Source organism: Aegilops tauschii, chromosome 4 (genome assembly GCF_002575655.3).
Source record: "Aegilops tauschii subsp. strangulata cultivar AL8/78 chromosome 4, Aet v6.0, whole genome shotgun sequence".
In the NCBI taxonomy this organism is placed as follows: Eukaryota; Viridiplantae; Streptophyta; class Magnoliopsida; order Poales; family Poaceae; genus Aegilops; species Aegilops tauschii.
In genome coordinates this window covers 76,219,840-76,239,674 of record NC_053038.3, presented here as the reverse complement: position 1 = coordinate 76,239,674, position 19,835 = coordinate 76,219,840, and positions in this window count along the sequence as shown.

The window sequence follows — 19,835 nt, the reverse complement described above, 5'->3', positions numbered from 1 at the left end:
TTGTTGGGTTCTTTGTGTCTCGGCACGGGACTGAAGCGAATCCCGACAAAATCAAAGTGATTGAGAAGATTGAGGCGCCGAGACGGGTCAAAGATGTCCGTAGGCTCGCCGGCTTCCTTGCTGCTCTAAGTAGGTTCATCTCCAAATCTGCTGAGCACGCCCTCCCCTTTTTCAAAGCTTTGAAAAAGGCGGGTCCAATGAAATGGACTCTGGAGGCAGAGGCAGCGCTACAGGATTTGAAGAAGTACCTCTCCTCCACGCCAATACTAGTCGCACCTAAACCACAAGAGTCGTTGCTGCTATATCTAGCGGCGATGAATCAAGTGGTTAGTGTTGCGCTAGTAGCACACAGGGAACTTGAGGAAGAAGCAGCAGTGACAGCGGAGCCGTCGGATGATGGGCCAGAGCTCCCCCCGGCAGGGCCTGGTCCCGGCAAGATAGAGTTTGCGCGAGTGGGCGAAGCCGAACAGAAGAAGGTGGTGCAGCATCCGGTTTATTTTGTCAGTTCTCTCTTACAGGGGCTAGATTAAGATATTCTGGTGTGCAGAAGCTACTTTTCGGCCTCCTCATGGCCTCGAGAAAGCTGCGCCACTATTTTCAAGCACATGAGATCACCGTCGTCACCCGCCTCCCTCTGCAACGAATCTTGCACAACCCGGATGCGAGTGGGAGGATTGTGCAATGGGCATTGGAACTGTCGAGCTTCGAACTCAAGTTTGAAAGTACTTCAACAATCAAGAGTCGAGCCTTGGCGGAGTTCATAGTAGCATGGACCTCAACACCCGACGAGGAGATTCAAGAGACCACCTTTCCCAGCAAGGAGACGAGCCATGATTGGATCATGTACTTCGATGGGGCTTTCTTGCTTCAAGGTGCAGGTGTCGGCGTGCTACTCGTCGCACCCATCGGAGAGCGCCTCAAGTACGTGGTCCAGATGCACTTTCCCCAGGAAAAATCAACAAACAACGCGGCAGAGTACGAGGGATTGCTTGCCGGTCTCAGGATCACGGCAGACCTCAGAATCAGGAAGCTCGTCATCAGAGGTGATTCGCAGCTCGTCGTCAAGCAAGTTAACAAGGATTACCAGAGCCCATTGATGGAAGCCTATGTGGATGAGGTGAGGAAGTTTGAGGAGTGTTTTGACGGTCTACTAGCGGAGCATGTTCCCCGAGCAGAGAACAGCATTGCCGATGACTTGTCAAAATGCACTGCCCTCAAGTTGCCAGTGGAACCAGGTACCTTTGTGCTTCAATTAACCTAGCCATTCGTTGAGCCATTAGCAGGACAGAACAAGCGAAGGAAGGCGGGCCCCGGCAAGTACTTTCCCACTGAGCTCCCAGGAGCCGCCGGCAAGGAAGTTGCCGGGTGCCCCTTTGCCGAGGGGCAGCACCCTCCGGCAGGACCTCCAAGCCCTGGCCATAGAGGCAGCTGCCCCTACGGCCGAAGGTGAGCCTTTAGTCCTTGTCGTCGAGCCCCAGGCTCCAGCATGGGCGCAGCACACCGTCCGTTTCCTCCAAATAGGGGAACTCCCTGAGGAACAGGAAGAAGCAGAGAAAGTAGCCCGTCGGTCCAGCATGTACCAGTTTGTGGATGATGCCCTATATACAAAAGAAGACCGAACGACGTGAAATTGAAGTGCATTCCTTGGGAGGACGGACTGGAGCTGTTGGTAGAGATACATGGAGGCATGTGTGGCTCCGACATAGGGTCAAGAGCCCTTGCCGGCAAAACGTTCCAGCAAGGTTTCTTCTGGCCCACTGCTCTCCAGGATGCAACTGCCCTAGTAACCAAGTGTGAAGCGTGCCAGTTCCATTCAAAGAAGCTTCATCAACCAACCCAAGATCTTCAGACAATCCCTCTTTCCTGGCCATTTTCGGTCTGGGGGCTAGACATACTGGGCCCCTTTCCCCGCGCAGTCGGGGGCTTTGAGTACTTGTACGTCGTGATCGACAAGTTCACAAAGTGGCCGGAAGTAGAACCAGTGAGAAAGGTGACAACACAATCAGCCGTCAAGTTCTTCAAGGGGCTAGTCTGCCGTTTTGGTCTGCCGAATAGAGTCATCACCGACAACGACACGTAGTTCATGAGCCGCACCTTCATGCAATACATCCAAGACCTCGGCGGCGTGGTTTGTTTTGCTTCTGTTGCTCATCCCAGAAGTAACGGCCAGGCCGAGAGGGAAAATGCAGAAGTGTTGCGAGGCCTCAAGACCAGGACTTTTGACAAGCTACACAAGTGCGGAAGGCGCTGGATTGATGAATTGGCGATGGTTCTTTGGTCGATCAGAACGACGCCAAATCGAGCCACCGGCCAGACACCCTTTGCCCTGGTATACGGGGCAGAAGCAGTTCTCCCCACGGAACCCATATATGGGTCACCTCGAGTGCTCGCTTATGATGAGCTTGAGCAAGAGCATTTGCGCCAAGATGATGCGACGCTCCTTCAGGAAGATCGTCTTCGGGCTGCTGTGCGAGCTGCTCGCTACCAGCAATCCTTATGCCGCTACCATAGCAGCAAGGTTCATGCCCGAAGCCTTGAGGAAGGCGACCTTGTTCTTCGGCGAGTTCAATCCGCCAAGAATTCCAACAAGTTGACGCCGAAGTGGGAAGGCCCTTACCCGGTAATACGAGTCACCAGGCCCGGCGCAGTCCGCCTGGAGACCAAAGATGGGATTCCAGTGAGCAACTCCTGGAACATCTTCGCAAGTTTTACCCATAGGGCGCGGTTGCCGGGCCTCCCGGCAGACCACTTTTTGTACAAGCCTTGCCGGCAAGGCATGTAACCCTTTGTACAAAGCCAGGCGCAGACCCTAAGAAACAGATAAATAAATGAAGCGCTGGCACCATAGAATTTAGCATGCAAGCTAGGTTGAGTCTCTCTCTGTTAGGGTTGATAGTGCTTGGCGGCAACTAACCCCTAGCATAGAGGTCAAGTCATGTCTTTCTGTCTCTTCCAGTCTGTTCTTGGTTCGCAGGCTGCACAGGCATTTCTGTAGAGCCGTTCGGAGGAAAGAAGACGGATCGACACCCCCGACCCCGGCAAGCCAAGGTTGCCGGGCTGCAAATTCAGATAAGTTTTCTCTCCCCCGCTATGTGTTTCCGTATGAAACTTGAACGTACGACACTTCGTTCACTCCTATACCTCCGTGCTCCCACTTTCCTATGCCTGAAATCCCTTTCAGGCCGGAATCTGGTTGTAGTTGCGGTGGAAGGGAAACAAGCAAAGGGCCCGATCCTACTTTACCCCTACTCTCGCCAAGGGCGTGGGTATGGTCATGGTATAAAGAGGGAGGACGACAAGGTCTGTTGCCGGGCGACGTTGTTTATTTGAAATAACAAGGGCTCGCTCCTTAGTGTGGGCCTCGCTCACACACAAAAGAACCCAGCAAACACCCTTTTCCATTAATACGTTGATTAAACGAGTACAATTCATACAGAACACAAACATGAGCAAGGGGTTACAAAGTCTAAGTTCGACAAGTGCCCACAGGCTTAAGATCTAAAAAAGGATAAGATGCCCGTAATCCCTTTCTTGTCCCTCTCCTCGGGAAGCGGATCGGGATAGCAGGAGGGCAAAAGGAGTGCCTAGGCGAGGTACGAGCAGGAGAAGACACCAAGAGAACGTCCCGGCGGCCGCCCAGAAGAAGGCTCGTGATGATGGTGCCGGGCAGGAAGCTGGAAGATGCGGCAGCGGGCCACCAATACACGACGAAGGCATCGATGCCATCGTACTCCGACTTGACGGCCCGCCACCCACCTTCTTCGTCTTCTCCAGCCCTCCAGCGCCAGCCGCCAAAAGCAATGGCCCCGAGAAATTCAAGGAGCTGGCTCAAGGAGCCACCGCCAAGAGCTACCCTCCCCGGCAAATCACTCTGCCGGGGAGCAGGCCAGGTGCAGATGGTGCTGCTGCCGGTGTCGCCTAGGGATGGGGTGTACGACATCTAGTCGGACCCGTTCCCGTCGTCCTCCCCACCGGTCCCCTCCTCGTCAGCGTCGCTCGAGGAGGAGCTCTCGTCGTCGGCCGAGCTCTCCGCGCAGCACCCTAACCTGTGTCCCGAGCGCCCGAAGACCTTAACGAAGAGCAGGTTGCTCTCCACTAACTTGAAGCAGAGAACGTGCCCCTTCATCAAGCAATGGGCGCGTGCAAAGGTTTTCCAACCCCGACAAAGGAGCATCACATGAGGGACGGGGAACCTTGTATTCGCCCACATGTCGCCGTTGCAACACCCCTTCATGTGAAGCCTCAGCCTCGATGGCTGGTCGATCTCCAGCACCCTCGCGAACGCCTCGGCAAGGCGAAGGCCGCTACGCGGCGGCTCGCGCAACTGTAGGATAAACTCCAGCGCCATATCCCCGACGTGGCCGCTCGACGAAGCAGGAGGAGATGGTGGCGGAGATGGTGACGACGCAGGTGTCCCCCTTCCGCGCCCACCTCTGCCTTGACCGCCTCGCCGACCGCGGCCCTGTCCGGCGCCTCCGTCCCGAGCGTGACCTTCACCTTGGGCATCTGGCTCTTCCTTAACCGTCGCGGTGCTCTGGCGGGAGGAAGACCTAGTCACCTCCGCGGAAGGACGGCCACGACCACGCCCTCTGGCCATGGTAAAGGAAGGGAAGGGATCAAACTAGAAGAAGACGAATGCGGAAAGACGCTATCCCTCTCCCCTTTTTATAGGGGGACGTGGCCGAGCGAGCCTAAGGGCGACTGCCCCAATCAACCAATCCAGCCGCCAGGGGCGCGAGGAGTCTGGACCGACCCGCCGCTCCAATCAGCGGCGCCCGTCCCCCCCCCCCCCCCCGCCTCGGCATTAAAGCCCGTACCCCCCGTGTCCACCACCAACCCTCCCGAGGCATGGGGGACACGTGGCGAGCGAGCCAAGATTCGGATGGCAAGTGGGACGGACGTTTCGCGCCCCGTAATCGTGGGGCGTGGGCGCCATGATGGCCACGACCCGAGTCCACTTAGTATATGAGCCGCGCCCCTGCGGCTTCCTCTGTTTTTATGGGGAGGATGCGGACCGCCTCTTTACTATTTTACAGTGGGGTGACGCAAGCACGCTGCAGCCGCCCCACGCACGACTCCAGGTCACACAGTCAATGCGGGTCGTGGGGAAGCGCAACTGGCGATGGAGTTACCACGGTTGAAACTCTGCCACGCGTACCCGCGCACCTTTCTGGGCCTGGCCCAACAATGCTCCGTGCTTATGTGTGGCCCAGGCCGAGGGGCTCTTGTCGGTGTACAAAAGTAGGGGCCTTCTGTACCCCTTTACTTGTGCACGGGCAGTTGTAGCCACACCTGCGGCCGTGCTTGGCGGGGCAGAGGAAGCAAAGATACAAGACTACCAGAGCAGCGCTGAAACCAGAGGCGCGAAGAGCGAAGGGGCAAGGTGGGTTTACCCCGGCAAGAGCCTTGCCGGGGACGACCTACGCTGCCTCGGCAAGAGCCTTGCCGGGGCAACTTGCCCAACACCAGCAAGACCGCCACCCTTGAGCCTGAGAGTTCCGACACCATCGACAATATCAGGAACCAAGGCTCAGGAGGCACCTGCATGGTGGCATGCAGATCTTTGTGAAGACTGAAGGCCTGCAAGACTAGATGAGAACCAAAAGACGAAGGCCCCCGGCAAGAACCCTTGCCGGGGATGCCCACAAGACCCCGGCAAGAACCTTGCCGGGGACATCTGCGGGGCCACAATCAGGCCCGCACTTACCAAGGTTTTGCTGCCCCATGGCCGTTCAGATGCAGCAGCCAGCCTGCCAACTAGGCACGCACCTACGTGGCAGCATGCAGCTTCTAGGCCAACCAGGCAAGCACCTGCGTGGTGGCATGCAGATCTTCGTGAAGACCCTGCCACCGCACCAGCGCAGCAGCCAGCCAACCAGCGTGGCGCTGCATGCCTCGTTAGCTTGGATGCGCGTCGAAGCGAGGCGGTGACAGATGAGATGAGCTTCCTTGCCGTCCCCGATAAAGCAAGAGGACACGTCAGCGGCACATTAAATGCGTTTGTCCCACGATGTCAGGGATAGACTTGTACACTGTACATACTTTCCACCTCCTGTGTGCCACTGTGGCGACCCCTTTGACATATAAAAGGAGGCCCGAGGCGTACTGAGGAAGGATTTTGCATTTTTTGGGCTAGGCATGCACCGCAGCTAGTTCAATAGCTCAAGAACACCAAATATACACCAAAGCACGACTAGGGTATTACGCATCGTTTGCGGCCCGAACCTGGATAAAATTCCCTTGTGTTGATCTTCTAAACCGACTCTTTGCACAGCCCCGCGGCCCGCCAACCATAGTAGGGATTCCGTGTGATCCCATAGGTGTCGTTCTTGAACTCCAACATTTCCTTTTCATTTTCTATTCCTTTTCTTTTCCTTTTCCTTTTCTTTTTCCTTTTCTTTTTCTTTTTCTTTTCTTTTTCTTTTCTTTTTCTTTTCTTTTTATTTTTATTTTTATTTTCTTTTCCTTTCCTTTTTCTTTTCCTTTTCTTTTTCTATTATTTTTATTTTCCTTTCCTTTTCCTTTTCTTTTTCTTTTCTTTTTCTTTTCTTTTCCTTTTCTTTTTATTTTTATTTTTCTCTTCCGAAAGACGATTGAGCCGGAACCGTATGCATATTGATATGTCCATTTTGCATCACGTTTTCTTACTGCTATTTACAATGTCTTTATCCATAATAATGCTTTTTGGAGTAATTCTAATGCCTTTTCTCTCATAATTTGCAAGGAACGCACCAAGAGGGAGAATTCGAGCGGCTGGAAATCTGGACCTGGAAAAGCTACGCCAGGCCACCTATTCTGCACAACTCCAAATGAGCTGAAATTTCATGGAATTTTTTATGGATTATTTAAGAAATACTGGAGGCAATAAACACCGGAGGGGGGCCACCAGGTGGGCACAACCCACCTGGGCGAGCCAGCCCCCCCAAGCACGCCCTGGAGGGTTGTGGCCTCCTCGGCCCACCTCCGGTGCCCATCTTCTAGTGTATAAGTCATTTTGACCTAGAAAAAATAAGGAGGAGACTTTCGGGATGGAGCGCTGCCGTCTCGAGGCGGAACTTGGGCAGGAGCACTTTTGCCCTCCGGTGGAGCGATTCTGCCGGGGGAACATCCCTCCCAGAGGGGGAAATGATCGTCATCATCATCACCAACAACTCTCCCATCTTGGGGAGGGCAATCTCCATCAACATCTTCAACAGCACCATCTCCTCTCAAATCCTAATTCATCTCTTGTGTTCAATCTTGTTACCGGAACTATAGGTTGGTGCTTGTGGGTGACTAGTAGTGTTGATTTCATCTAGTAGTTGATTACTGTATGGTTTATTTGCTGGAAGATTATATGTTCAGATCCATTATGCTATTTAATACTCCTCTGATCATGAACATGTTTATCATTTGTGAGTAGTTACTTTTGTTCTTGAGGTCACGGGAGAAATCATGTTGCAAGTAATCATGTGAACTTGTTATGTGTTCGATACTTTGATAGTATGTATGTGTTGATTCCCTTAGTGGTGTCATGTGAACGTCTACTACATGACACTTCACCATATTTGGGCCTAAGGGAATGCATTGTGGAGTAGCAATTAGATGGTGGGTTGCGAGAGTGACAGAAGCTTAAACCCCAGTTTATGCGCTATTTCGCAAGGGACCGATTGGATCCAAAAGTTTAATGCTATGGTTAGAATATATTCTTAATACTTTTCTCATGGTTGCGGATGCTTGCAGGAGGGTTAATCATAAGTAGGAGGTTTTTTCAAGTAAGAACAGCACCTAAGCACCGGTCCACCCACATATCAAATTATCAATGTAGTGAACACAAATCAAACCAACATGATGAAAGTGACTAGATGAAGTTCCCGTGTACCCTCAAGAACGCTTTGCTTATCATAAGAGACCGTTTTGGCCTATCCTTTGCCTCAAAAGGATTGGGCTACCTTGCTGCACTTTTGTTACTACTACCGTTACTTGCTCGTTACAAATTATCTTTCTATCAAACTACTCCGCTACTTACAATATCAGCACTTGTAGACATTACCTTACTGAAAACTACTTGTCGTTTCCTTCTGCTCCTTGTTGGGTTCGACACTCTTACTTATCGAAAAGAGCTACAATTGATCCCCTATACTTGTGGGTCATCAAAGCTATTTTCTGGCGCTGTTACCGGGGAGTGAAGCGCCTTTGGTAAGTGGAATTTGGTAAGGACACATTTATATAGGGTACTGAAATTTATTGTCACTTGTTACTATCGAAAACAATCCTTTGAGGGGTTTGTTCGGGGTATCTTCACCTCGTCCGGAACCACAATTAGCTACCCCTCAACCTACTACACCTACTGAAAATATTGAATATGAAATTCCTTCGGGTATGATAGAACAACTGCTAGCTAATCCTTATGCAGGATTGCAAATTAATATATCCAACAATTTCCCTCTTCAGGGTAAAATTTAACCAACCATGTCCCTCCCACCCCCACCCCGTCGATCTCCACCACCTCCGGTGATCTCCTCCTCTAGCCACCAACTTTTCGTTCCTCTCCAATAGATCTCCCTGGTGCTTTGAGATCTACACTCCCGTACCCATCTTCCATGGGTTCGGTTGATTGATCCACCCTTGGCTTGGACTTCTCCAAGGGTCTGGTTTTTGCGGATAAGGTTTTTCAATCTACGCGCTTTTTGGTTCAACCCATGGATGACTCGGGCTTCTTCACCATGGTAGTTTCTTTTGGTCGGCATGGTTTTCGTTTGGATGAAGATTCTGTGGCAGCGGTGCTTGAGGCGGCCATTGGAGGTTCGGCCATTGTGTTTATGGGTTTTTGATCAAGGATAAGGTTTTTGGCTTCCAAGTGTCTTGCAAGCTGTGGCTATGATCATACTCAAGCTTCGATCATTCTCTTGTGACCATTTTAAGTGTTTCTTTCATCTTTGGGGGAATGGTAGCCCAAATTGGGGCCGTGAGTTCAAACTTTGGAAGTTGGAATGTGATGCTGAGTGGATCATTGTTAGTCCTTCTAAACGCCGTGCTGCTCTTGGTTTGTTAGCTATGCACTCCAAGCCACCAAAGTCTTCGGTAAGATCTTCTCATGCCCCTGCCAAGAAGCTTTCTTTTTCAATGTTTCAGAATTACCCTGCTTGTCATGGTTATCATTATCCGGCCATGCAAAATTGCATTCAAACTGTTGAACATGCGGGGTAGACGCTTCCTGTGCACGAGAGGGTGCTCATTCATCCCTCGCCGTCGGCTGAACTCCGGTGGACATCGACAATGCCTTCCATATCTTTAATTTGGCACGGTTAGGGATCTGCCTCCCTTGGCGGATCGGCCGCCGTCTATCTCGGGCGGGAATATTGGTTCTTTGAATGTGGACATGTCATCCCATGTTGGGCCTTATCCACACGTGCCACGGTCCAGGTTGAGCCGGTGAATTCTTTTGGGCCTTCTGATATTCCTTCATCTCAGCAAGCGGAAGAAGATTTTGATAACATGGTATCGGGTATGGTTGACGAAATTTTAACGTGTCAAAAGTGCTTGAGAAAGGGCCATTTTGCTACTGCATGCATGTCTAAGCTGCGTTGTATCTCTTGTCTGCGGGTGGGGCATGGTAAAAAAGATTGCAAAAGGTTTGTGCGGATCCTGGGTCTGGTTTGGCAACCAAAACCCGGTAACGTTGCAACTTCCCAGGATCGCTTAGCTCCTACCGAGAATATCTCTCTGACACAGCTTTTACCAAACTTGGACCCCTCTTGCACTTCTGCATTAACTCCATTGTCTAATTCCATCAGCCCCGGTCCCAAGACACCTTCGACCGCGCCGCCTGAAACCCCCCCTCCACCACCGGAGTGTTCGCCGTCTTCGCCGAGCCCTGGCTGTTCTACTTCGATGGCCAACTTTCATCTCGACCCCTTGCTGTATGTGCCAGCGGGCCATCACATTGTGGATGGCGGTGGTGCTCGTGTACCTCGGACCTTTGTGACGCCACATACCCCAATTGTGCGCCGCCATGAGGAGTTCATGTTAGCTGAGGTAATGCCCATCCCTCCTCCTGATCAAATCGGTGCTGCTAGAGAGGAAGTTGTTCAATGGCTTCAAGCTCATGGGGTTTTGGTGAGGTCTGCCCAGCCTTGGATTCGTTCGGTTGGTCTTTTTGAGCTTCGAGATGCAGCAGTCAGATTCTCGCTCCTACAGTTGCCACCCCAGACCCTTGGCAATGATCGTTTTGTTCGTTTCATGAAGCATGATGAGGGCGAATCTTTCAGGGGTGCACAGGGTTTCCGCCAGGGATTGCCCATGTTCTTGGGGATTCCGCTTGATCTCCACAACGATGAATGTATTAGGGCAGCGGTCAACACCTTTGGGAAATTTCATCATTGGATTAGTGAGGATCCATACTTGTTCGAACTTTGGTGTTTGCTTCCTTTCCAGAAGATTTTCTTGTGCCAAGAGATGTGGTGTTCATGGATTTTGCTGCTTGGGGAGGGGCTAGGGTGTCTTGGACGGCACCGCTGTATATTCTTGGGGCCAACTTTGCTGAGCAAGCCTCAGGATGAAGATTGGATGCCTATCAATGGCAATCCTCATCCAGTTCCTGGTGTGCCCTTCCCGGAGATGCCGCCTTTTATCTTGCCTCCATACCCTGCTCTGGGGTGGAATGATGTGCCGCCCCCTCCGCCTGAACCTGCTCATAATGATGTGCATGATGGCAATTGGGGTCACTGGGATGAGCCTGCTGTTGAACCTGCGTATGAACCTGCTGTTCAGGATCAAGAATCCATGGTGTTTAACCACTCTGCTCAGCCAAGCTCCGATATGCAGCAACAGGTGCCTCCTGCTCCTTTCATTCTTATTGATGAGGCTGAACCAGAGAACCAAGCTGATCCGATGGAGGTTGCACTGATCTGGTGGATGTTAGTAATTGGGCTATTGTGGTCTATCAACCACCTGTGATTGAGGCTGCTGTTTTGGATCAATATATTGTTGCGGTTCCCTTTGGTCCTCCCCTGCCCCCTGAGATGATTTGGAGGCGCTCTTTTGAAAATCTCCTAAATGCACCTGTTGTGTTTGAGGTGCCAAAACCCTTGCTGCCTAGACCTCTTTCGCCGGTAATTCTGTCAAAGCAAAACTGGGACTTTGCTTTTCAGCATGATGATCTTCCTCTGTTGACGTGGAAGGAGCAAGAAGCTGCTCGCCCTGTTGCACGAGCCTTATTTGTTGATGATGCTGAGAGGGCTACGCATGATGTTGTCCCTTCTCCCTCTGCGTGTGCAAAAGCCAGGAGGCCTCGCAAGACTCTGGCACCAACGCCTCTTGTTGAAACTTCAGTTCGAAGATGCACGAGAAGTTCGGCCCAGCGTGATGGGTTTAAGCCCACTTTCCATGAGCTTCTCTTGCAGCCCAAGAGGAAGAATCCCAAGGCCAAGCCTCTCTCTACAGAGATGCCCGACGACCCTGCACATGCAGATGTTCCTCCACCTACTCCCATAAGTCACCTGCAAGCAATCTGTAGCGACCCGACCTCAGACGGTCAAGTCTCTGTGCTTAAGTGTCATCCCTAGATCGGTATGCTGACACACACAGTACTCAAGGATTTATAACAGAGGTAAATCACATGTATAAAGTAACGTAAATACTATTACCTCAATCCAAATAGCGGAAGTAACAACAAGGTTGCGGATTCCCATCAACACCAACGACAAAGTTGAGTGTAGAAATCATAACCCTAACGTATCACTTACTCATCGTCAGATCCTGCAACATGAGACGTTGCAGCCACAAAGGGTCAGTACATTGAATGTACTGGGAAACTCACACCATAGAGCAATGATGAACAAAGGCTATCACTACATGCATATATGGCTGCTGGAAAAGCTCTATGGTTGTAATGTTTTTGCGAAAAGCCAATTTTCCCTACTGCAAAGGAATATATTTTTATTTAACTACAAATTTGTTGAAAAACATTGAGAATTGTAAATCCCCATCTCAATCCCAATTAAAAGGTAATTAAAAACCCAACAAAATTAATTTAGGGTGATGAGATCAACATGATAATCCAAGTACCAGATACTCAAGATGTCCATAACCGGGGACACAGCTAATCATGATTAGTTTGTACACTCTGCAGAGGTTTGCGCACTTTTCCCCACAAGAGTCGATCTCCTCCGTTGGTTTTCTCGCACTACATGGTGTTTGAGAAACGGATGACCGAGACACAGTCTTTCAGAAGCATTAACTCTAACCCGGGGTAGATAGTACCAACCTACATCCCCTACATCTACTAGCTTACCACAAGAAGAGGTCATGCAACATACTCAACTATGCTAGAGCCCATAATAGCTTGTGGCTGCACACGGAAGTTTCTAGCATGAATAATCTTATGATCCCTTTGAGCCTGGGTGGCAAACCAAATGGACAGCACTGGTCTATCCCCAGGTGCCCGCAACCAATCCACCCAGATGTGTATTAAAGTAGCCACCTTAAGTTGAACCATTAAGTAAACAATCTCACATCTGTCATGGAATACACTCAAACCCAATCCACGTCTACGAGCATAGCATGGCAATATAAGAATAACGTAATAGTAACTCCCAAGGTTTAAATGCAGGGCAATAGGTTCCTACCTCATCAACTACTTCCCAGTACCCACATGTTATCAATCCTACTCATGCAATGTTTGTGGGTGAAACTAATGCATAAAAACTGGGTATGAAAGGGATATGATCAAAGTGTGAACTTGCCTCGTACTGTTGATGAAGATGATTTGCACTCATAACTCCTGATGTTCTATTCGTCACACTCCATTAAATATATCGTAAGCAAGCAATAGTAACCACGCATAAGCAATCATGCAAAAGAATCGAAAAGAACGAAGAAGACAATTCAGAAAACATCAAAACCAAGAAAATGACTCTTGCAACATAAAACAATTTCTAGCAGTACCAAAATTTGGTGAATTTGGCCTTATCAGAAAGTTTAGGTCAAGAGCTTCCATTTGCAAAAAGAATCAACTAAATCGGAGTTATAAAACTCAAGTTACGAACAAAAGAAGTTTAAATACGAATCTATTTGAAATCAAATTTTAAAACTTTCAAAAACATGTTCAAGTTGATTATCTGGATAGAGGGGATTATAACGAAGAAGTAGGCGTTGGTTTTGTTGGATTTGTACAAGCGAGTAAAAAGTTGTAGTCGTTTGAAAATCAGGGACTAATCTGTAAATAAAATATTCATGGATGGTCCCTGGCTGAAAACTAAAAAGAAAAAAAAGAAAATCTACAAAGCGAACGCTCGCTAACAGAACCTAATGAACGAAAGCGTTCACTAAAAGATCTAAACGAACGAACGTTCGCTATTTAATCCAACCTAATAAAAAAACCGATCTAACGATAAAACCAAAAACAAATAAAATAAACCGGGGCGGTTTGCGGTTTATACCGGTTCTCGAGGGTTCGGCCGGCGGCATTCTCCGGCGAGGCGGGGCAGTGGCGAGACGGTGGCTCCGGCGTGGCAGTGAGGCGGTGGCTTCGGCAGCGGAGAGCGGCCCGGAGCCGGTGGCGCGGCGCGGGGCAGCAACAGCGGCGGCGGCGCGTGGCACGGGGCGGCAGAGGAGAGGCAGCGGCGGCGACAGCGACTGTGCGGTGGCGGCGCGAGATGCGAGGCGAGGCGAGAGGAGGAACCGGGGCCCGGGGCTCCGGATTTATAGGAGGAGGGGCAAAGGCGGCGGCAGCGGGAGTCCAAGCCGTATCCGGGCGGCGGCGCACGCGTGAGGTGGCCGGACTCCGACAGGAGTCGGTCGCGGGGAAGGCGCGGCGCTGGGCCGGTCGGTTGGCTGGGCTTCGGTCTAGTCGGCGGAGAGTTTTTTTTTTTTAAAATAAAGATTTTCCAAACAAACAAAATTAATAAAAACAAAATAAATAAATAAAATTATGTAGGCATATGATATATCAAAATTTTCAGAAAAACATTTTCTACAACGTGGACATTTTTGTAAAGTCAAATAAAATCCAGAAAAATTCAAATAATTCAAAGAGTGCTACTGCTCTAATAAAATCCAATAAAATCATTTAAAAAAACAAAAATGATTTCAATTTTATTTCTCTCCAATTTTCTGATGTAGGGAATCATTTTACCCTATTTTCTATATATTTTATTTTTGGAGAAAAATAATTTGAAAAAAACCCAAATAACTCCAAGTTGGAAATAATTTCAGAAGGACTTTGAATTTGATTCTTTTAAACTTCCAACTCATATTTCATCTAATTTGAAGAAGTCATTTTATCTTCTCTCATGAAATCATTGAGTTGCTTAAAGTTTCTGAATTTGAAATAGTTCCAAATGAAATTCAAATATTTTCAAATACCCTTTTCATTTAATTAAATGGAAGAAGTCATGTCATCTTCTCTCTAGGGTTTTGTATTTGAAAAGAATTCGAATTCACGGAGATCATAAAAGAAAATGAAAGTTTCGGAAAGTCCTTTTATTCCCTCTCATTTAATTTTCAAAAAGTTTCGAATTTCACTCACTTCAGTCAATCAATCACACAACAATCAAACAAACAATCAAAACTATCTATTTAATATAACATTGCAAAATTTAGAATTTTGGGATGTTACAAACCTACCACCCTTAAAATGAATCTCATCCTTGAGATTCGGATAGGCTAGAAAGAAATAGGTTAGGGTCGGGGGTCTTCTCAAAATCCATCGATCGTCTCTGGAGGTCTTGGGTGCTACCACCCTTAGAAACATGGTTACGGTTCCATCAAAACTCATATACTCCATCCTTATCATTGACAGTGTCCATCTTTTCAGATCCTCGGGATAATTCCTTCTCTGGCTCTTCCGGTAGCGGCATAACCTTTTCCTCAATTCTTCTGTCCTTTCATCTTGGTAAGGTTATTCCGAGACTGGGTCTTCTTAGCTGACGGGTCTGGTGCCAATACTAAACAACTATCGATATCTCATGGTGGTCAACAATTCATGGTCTCTCCTGCAGGAAATGGGTATGGGTTGAACCTCACCGTATATCCTACGATTGGCAATAGCAGGCTTGTACCAGGGAAAATTGTCCTACCATTCTAAGGCTGAAACAAGGTTTTGATCGTCGTCTCTCTACTATAGGTAAGTCACTCAGATTTACCATCCCATATAGCAAGGCGAATAATAAGAGTAAGTCGGTATGGTGATCAATCCATCCCGCACCCAAATCATTACCCTGTATATGGTTTAGCGAACCTCGCATTCTAACACTCGGTCATCGTCACAAGCATTGCAGAATTTCTCTTGTCGACGAACTGGGTTCGGAAAAATCCATTGATTCTGCAAGCGAAACAAACATCTATCGTTCCTTCACAACTCTCAGGTTTCGCGTTACTCCTATAAGATCGTCCATCGATAAAGTCGTAATCTCTTCCAGGGTTTTTCCTTCAGCAAGATTGTGCTTGCTCCTTGGCAGGTCCTAGGGCCTGTGGGTTATGGCCCACCTCATCACTTGTAATCCTTGAACTCATTGTCGGGGCAACTGATCATTACTCCAACATCCAACTTCCCAGCATTCTTAATTCCATCCAATTGTATTGTCCTTCTTCCTTCTATTGGTTCCAAACTAAGACGTGATTACTCAGACTCATCGTGGAGTTACAATTGCTCCATATCCAACAACATCATATCTCCTTTATATCCAATAGTACTTCCTCCCTTCATACTCTTGGGGTATCCCACATATCGAGACAAAACTCACACTTATTTTGTCCGAAATCCACTCTGTGGAATATCCTTATCTTTTCAAGGGCCAGGGGTCCTCACAGGTACTACCACCCTTAAAATGCACAAATTCATCCATAGACCATATTTCTCATATCCTCGAAAATGGTCAAAATCTTTCTTCATAGAGTAACAACTCATAAAGATTCAGCGTATGAAATCATGACACAAGAACTTAATTGATTTCATGAATTCATTACAATATATCAAACTTCCATTCCATAACTCACTCCATATCCCCAAAAAGAATGCTTCCTACTACGCTTATTACCAATATTAAATTCTCAACTACTTAGCTCTAGCTTTCATCTTGTCAGGACATTTATTTGCATAGTGTCTTGTTTCCTTGCAGCGTAAACAAATAACTTCCGATAAGTCTTTAGGCTTCTTGGGGATGGTGTCCGCCCTTTGGGCTCTTGGCTTCCTCTTTCGACATTTATCGGCGTATTTCTTCTTTCGACATTTATAGGCGTAATGACCTATGTTCTTGCACCTGTAACAGGTGATATGACTCAGATCCTTCTGTGCAAAAATTGGGTTGTTCCTGGAATCCAATCTATTTCTCTTCCTGGACTTTTCCATGCCTATCAGGGCTTCTATTTCCTGTGGGTCATACTCTACTTCCACTGTTGGGAATGCTACTAGATCTCCCTTCAGACAATTCTGGGAAAAGTGTCCTTCTTCTCCACACGAATAGCAAGACTTGGTGCAGGGTTTAACTGGGTCTTTTTCGGGTGTGTCCTCCACCTCTTCCTTCATCACAGGTTCTTCTAAAATTCCCATAAGGGCTCCTTTCATTGCTTCTTTCTTCTACTGGATGGTTCTTTGTACCATGGGGTAAATGTGACACTGAGCAGGGTAGTATGTAGTCCCTTCACACAAGAAACAAGTGATCTGCCTAGTTGGGCATTCTTCAGTTGGGTGACTTCCTTCACAATTATGGCATTCATCCTTGTGTTCTTTATGGGCGTGTCCCATTTCTCCACAAATCTTACATGCACAAGGCTTGTTCTTTTTAGGTTCACATGGCTTTCGGGTAAGACAGGACCTCAGTAGCATCATTTTGAATTCATCCCAAGCATTGGTTCCATTCCATCCTTGTATGGTTGATGTATCTCTCGCCATTTTGCAGCACCTTGTGTGATCTTCCGTAGGGTGTATGGAACCATATACTCTCCTTCAATACTGTGCTCCTTCATGCGATCTTCCATGTTCCGTATCCAGTGTGCTACCTCTGGTTGTGTCATGAATCTCAGAAATACTCGTCCACCTCCATTCGTCATCTTTTGGGATCCAAGGGTTTTGGGGTGAGATAAGAGAGATCGAGAGGGATGCACCCAATACAAACAAAAGTTTTGAAAAGGCAGATTTTATTTGTGGCTGTCGGAAAAACATCAATCAAATGACAGCTCACAATCGTCGCATCTAACGTAGGTATATAACAAGGGTTTAGTCTTCTAAAGGTCAATAAATCTTCAAAGTCTCCAAACTCTTCAAGTTTTGTTCATGTCTCCGATGGCTTCTTCCGATCGTGCTTGTCCTTCTCAAGTTCTTTTGCCAGATCATCTCTGTTGATGCGAAGTCTCTCATGACGTCCTTCAATAATCTGGAGTTGCGTTCCAAACTTCTGGGTCTCAACATCCTTGGCATGAACCATGTCCTTCTGTCCTTCAGTTCCTGATGAATCTCCGGTATCTCGAGGTTTTGCTCCTCTAGCTTGGCTGCTTGCAGCTTCTGGGTCCTGAGTTCTTCACGAAATACTTCCTGATCAAATACGGCTTCATGCAGGTCCATCTTAAACTTCTTGATGTAATACTCCAGATCCTGGTGATACACCAGCTAAGGTTAAAACTGCATCCTTTGTCGATAGATGCTCCATCAGCCTCCTACCATCCAATCCTTCCATGCATCTGCATGCTTAACTCCGCACGGTGACAATAGCATAAGCGGGCAATAACACCATGGTTAGCCGTGTCTATGCCCATGTTACTGCCATGAGCTTTCATTCCATAATTGATATCTCCTGCCTTAGGGTTTTCTTGACAAAACTTTGAGTTCTAATGCTCCATGTTCCGGTCTTTCTCCGATACACCTTGATTTCGGGTATTGACAGCTTCCATAGTCTGTCAAGTTCCATAAGGGTAGCCTTCCTAGGTCATACTAAATCTGGAAATTCTTCATAGCCTCCAATTCTCCTAGTCTTCGGAGTCTTCAACCGTTGTAGTTTCCATTATTCAGATGCACGGTAATATCTTCTTCATCCCGAAGTGGTCTTAGTTGTCTGATATCTTGTACTTCTTGGAGTGGTCTCATCAGCTGAATCTTCGTGTGGTCAAAAGGGGAAAGGGATATGGTCTCACTAAAAGGGAATATTTGAATAAGCTCAGAAGAGAAGAGAGGTAAAAGATCTTTTTCGAAAATGAAGTTTTAGAGAAAATCTTTCCTATGGGCTTGCCAGTTTCTAGGGGTCATGTCCTACAGTCAACATGTGCTCTGATGCCATCTTGTAGCGACCCGACCTCAGACGGTCAAGTCTCTGTGCTTAAGTGTCATCCCTGGATAGGTATGCTGACACACACAGTACTCGAGGATTTATAACAGAGATGAATCACATGTATAAAGTAACGTAAATACTATTACCTCAATCCAAATAGCGGAAGTAACAACAAGGTTGTGGATTCCCATCAACACCAACGGCAAAGTTGAGTGTAGAAATCGTAACCCTAACGTATCACTTACTCGTTGTAAGATCCTGCAACATGAGATGTTGCAGCCACAAAGGGTCAATACATTGAATGTACTGTCAAACTCACACCATAGAGCAATGATGAATAAAGGCTATCACTACATGCATATATGGCTGGTGGAAAAGCTCTATGGTTGTAATGTTTTTGCGAAAAGCCAATTTTTCCCTACTTCAAAGGAATATATTTTTATTTAACTACAAATTTGTTGAAAACCATTGAGAATGGTAAATCCCCATCTCAATCCCAATTAAAAGGTAATTAAAAACCCAACAAAATTAATTTAGGGTGATGAGATCAACATGATAATCCAAGAACCAGATACTCAAGATGTCCATAACCGGGGACACGGCTAATCATGATTAGTTTGTACACTCTGCAGAGGTTTGCGCACTTTTCCCCACAAGACTCGATCTCCTCCGTTGGTTTTCTCGCACTACATGGTGTTTGAGAAATGGATGACCGAGATATAGTCTTTCAGAAGCATTAACTCTAATCCCGGGTAGACAGTACCAACCTACATCCCCTACATCTGCTAGCCTACCACTGGAAGAGGTCATGCAACATACTCAACTATGCTAGAGCCCATAATAGCTTGTGGCTGCACACGGAAGTTTCTAGCATGAATAATATTATGATCCCTTTGAGCCTGGGTGGCGAACCAAATGGACAGCACTGGTCTATCCCCAGGTGCCCGCAACCAATCCACCCAGATGTGTATTAAAGTAGCCACCTTAAGTTGAACCATTTAGTAAACAATCTCACATCTGTCATGGAATACACTCAAACCCAATCCACGTCTACGAGCATAGCATGGCAATATAAGCATAACGTAATAGTAACTCCCAAGGTTTGAATGCAGGGCAATAGGTTCCTACCTCATCAACTACTTCCCAATACCCACATGTTATCAATCCTACTCATGCAATGTTTGAGGGTGAAACTAATGCATAAAAACTGGGTATGAAAGGGATATGATCAAAGTGTGAACTTGCCTCGTACTGTTGATGAAGATGATTCGCACTCATAACTCCTGATGTTCTATTCGTCACACTCCATTAAATCTATCGTAAGCAAGCAATAGTAACCACGCATAAGCAATCATGCAAAAGAATCGAAAAGAACGAAGAAGACAATTCGGAAAACATCAAAACCAAGAAAATGACTCTTGCAACATAAAACAATTTCTAACAGTACCAAAATTGGGTGAATTTTGCCTTATCAGAAAGTTTAGGTCAAGAGCTTCCATTTGCAAAAAGAATCAACTAAATCGGAGTTACAAAACTCAAGTTACGAACAAAAGAAGTTTGAATACGAATATGTTTGAAATCAAAATTTAAAAC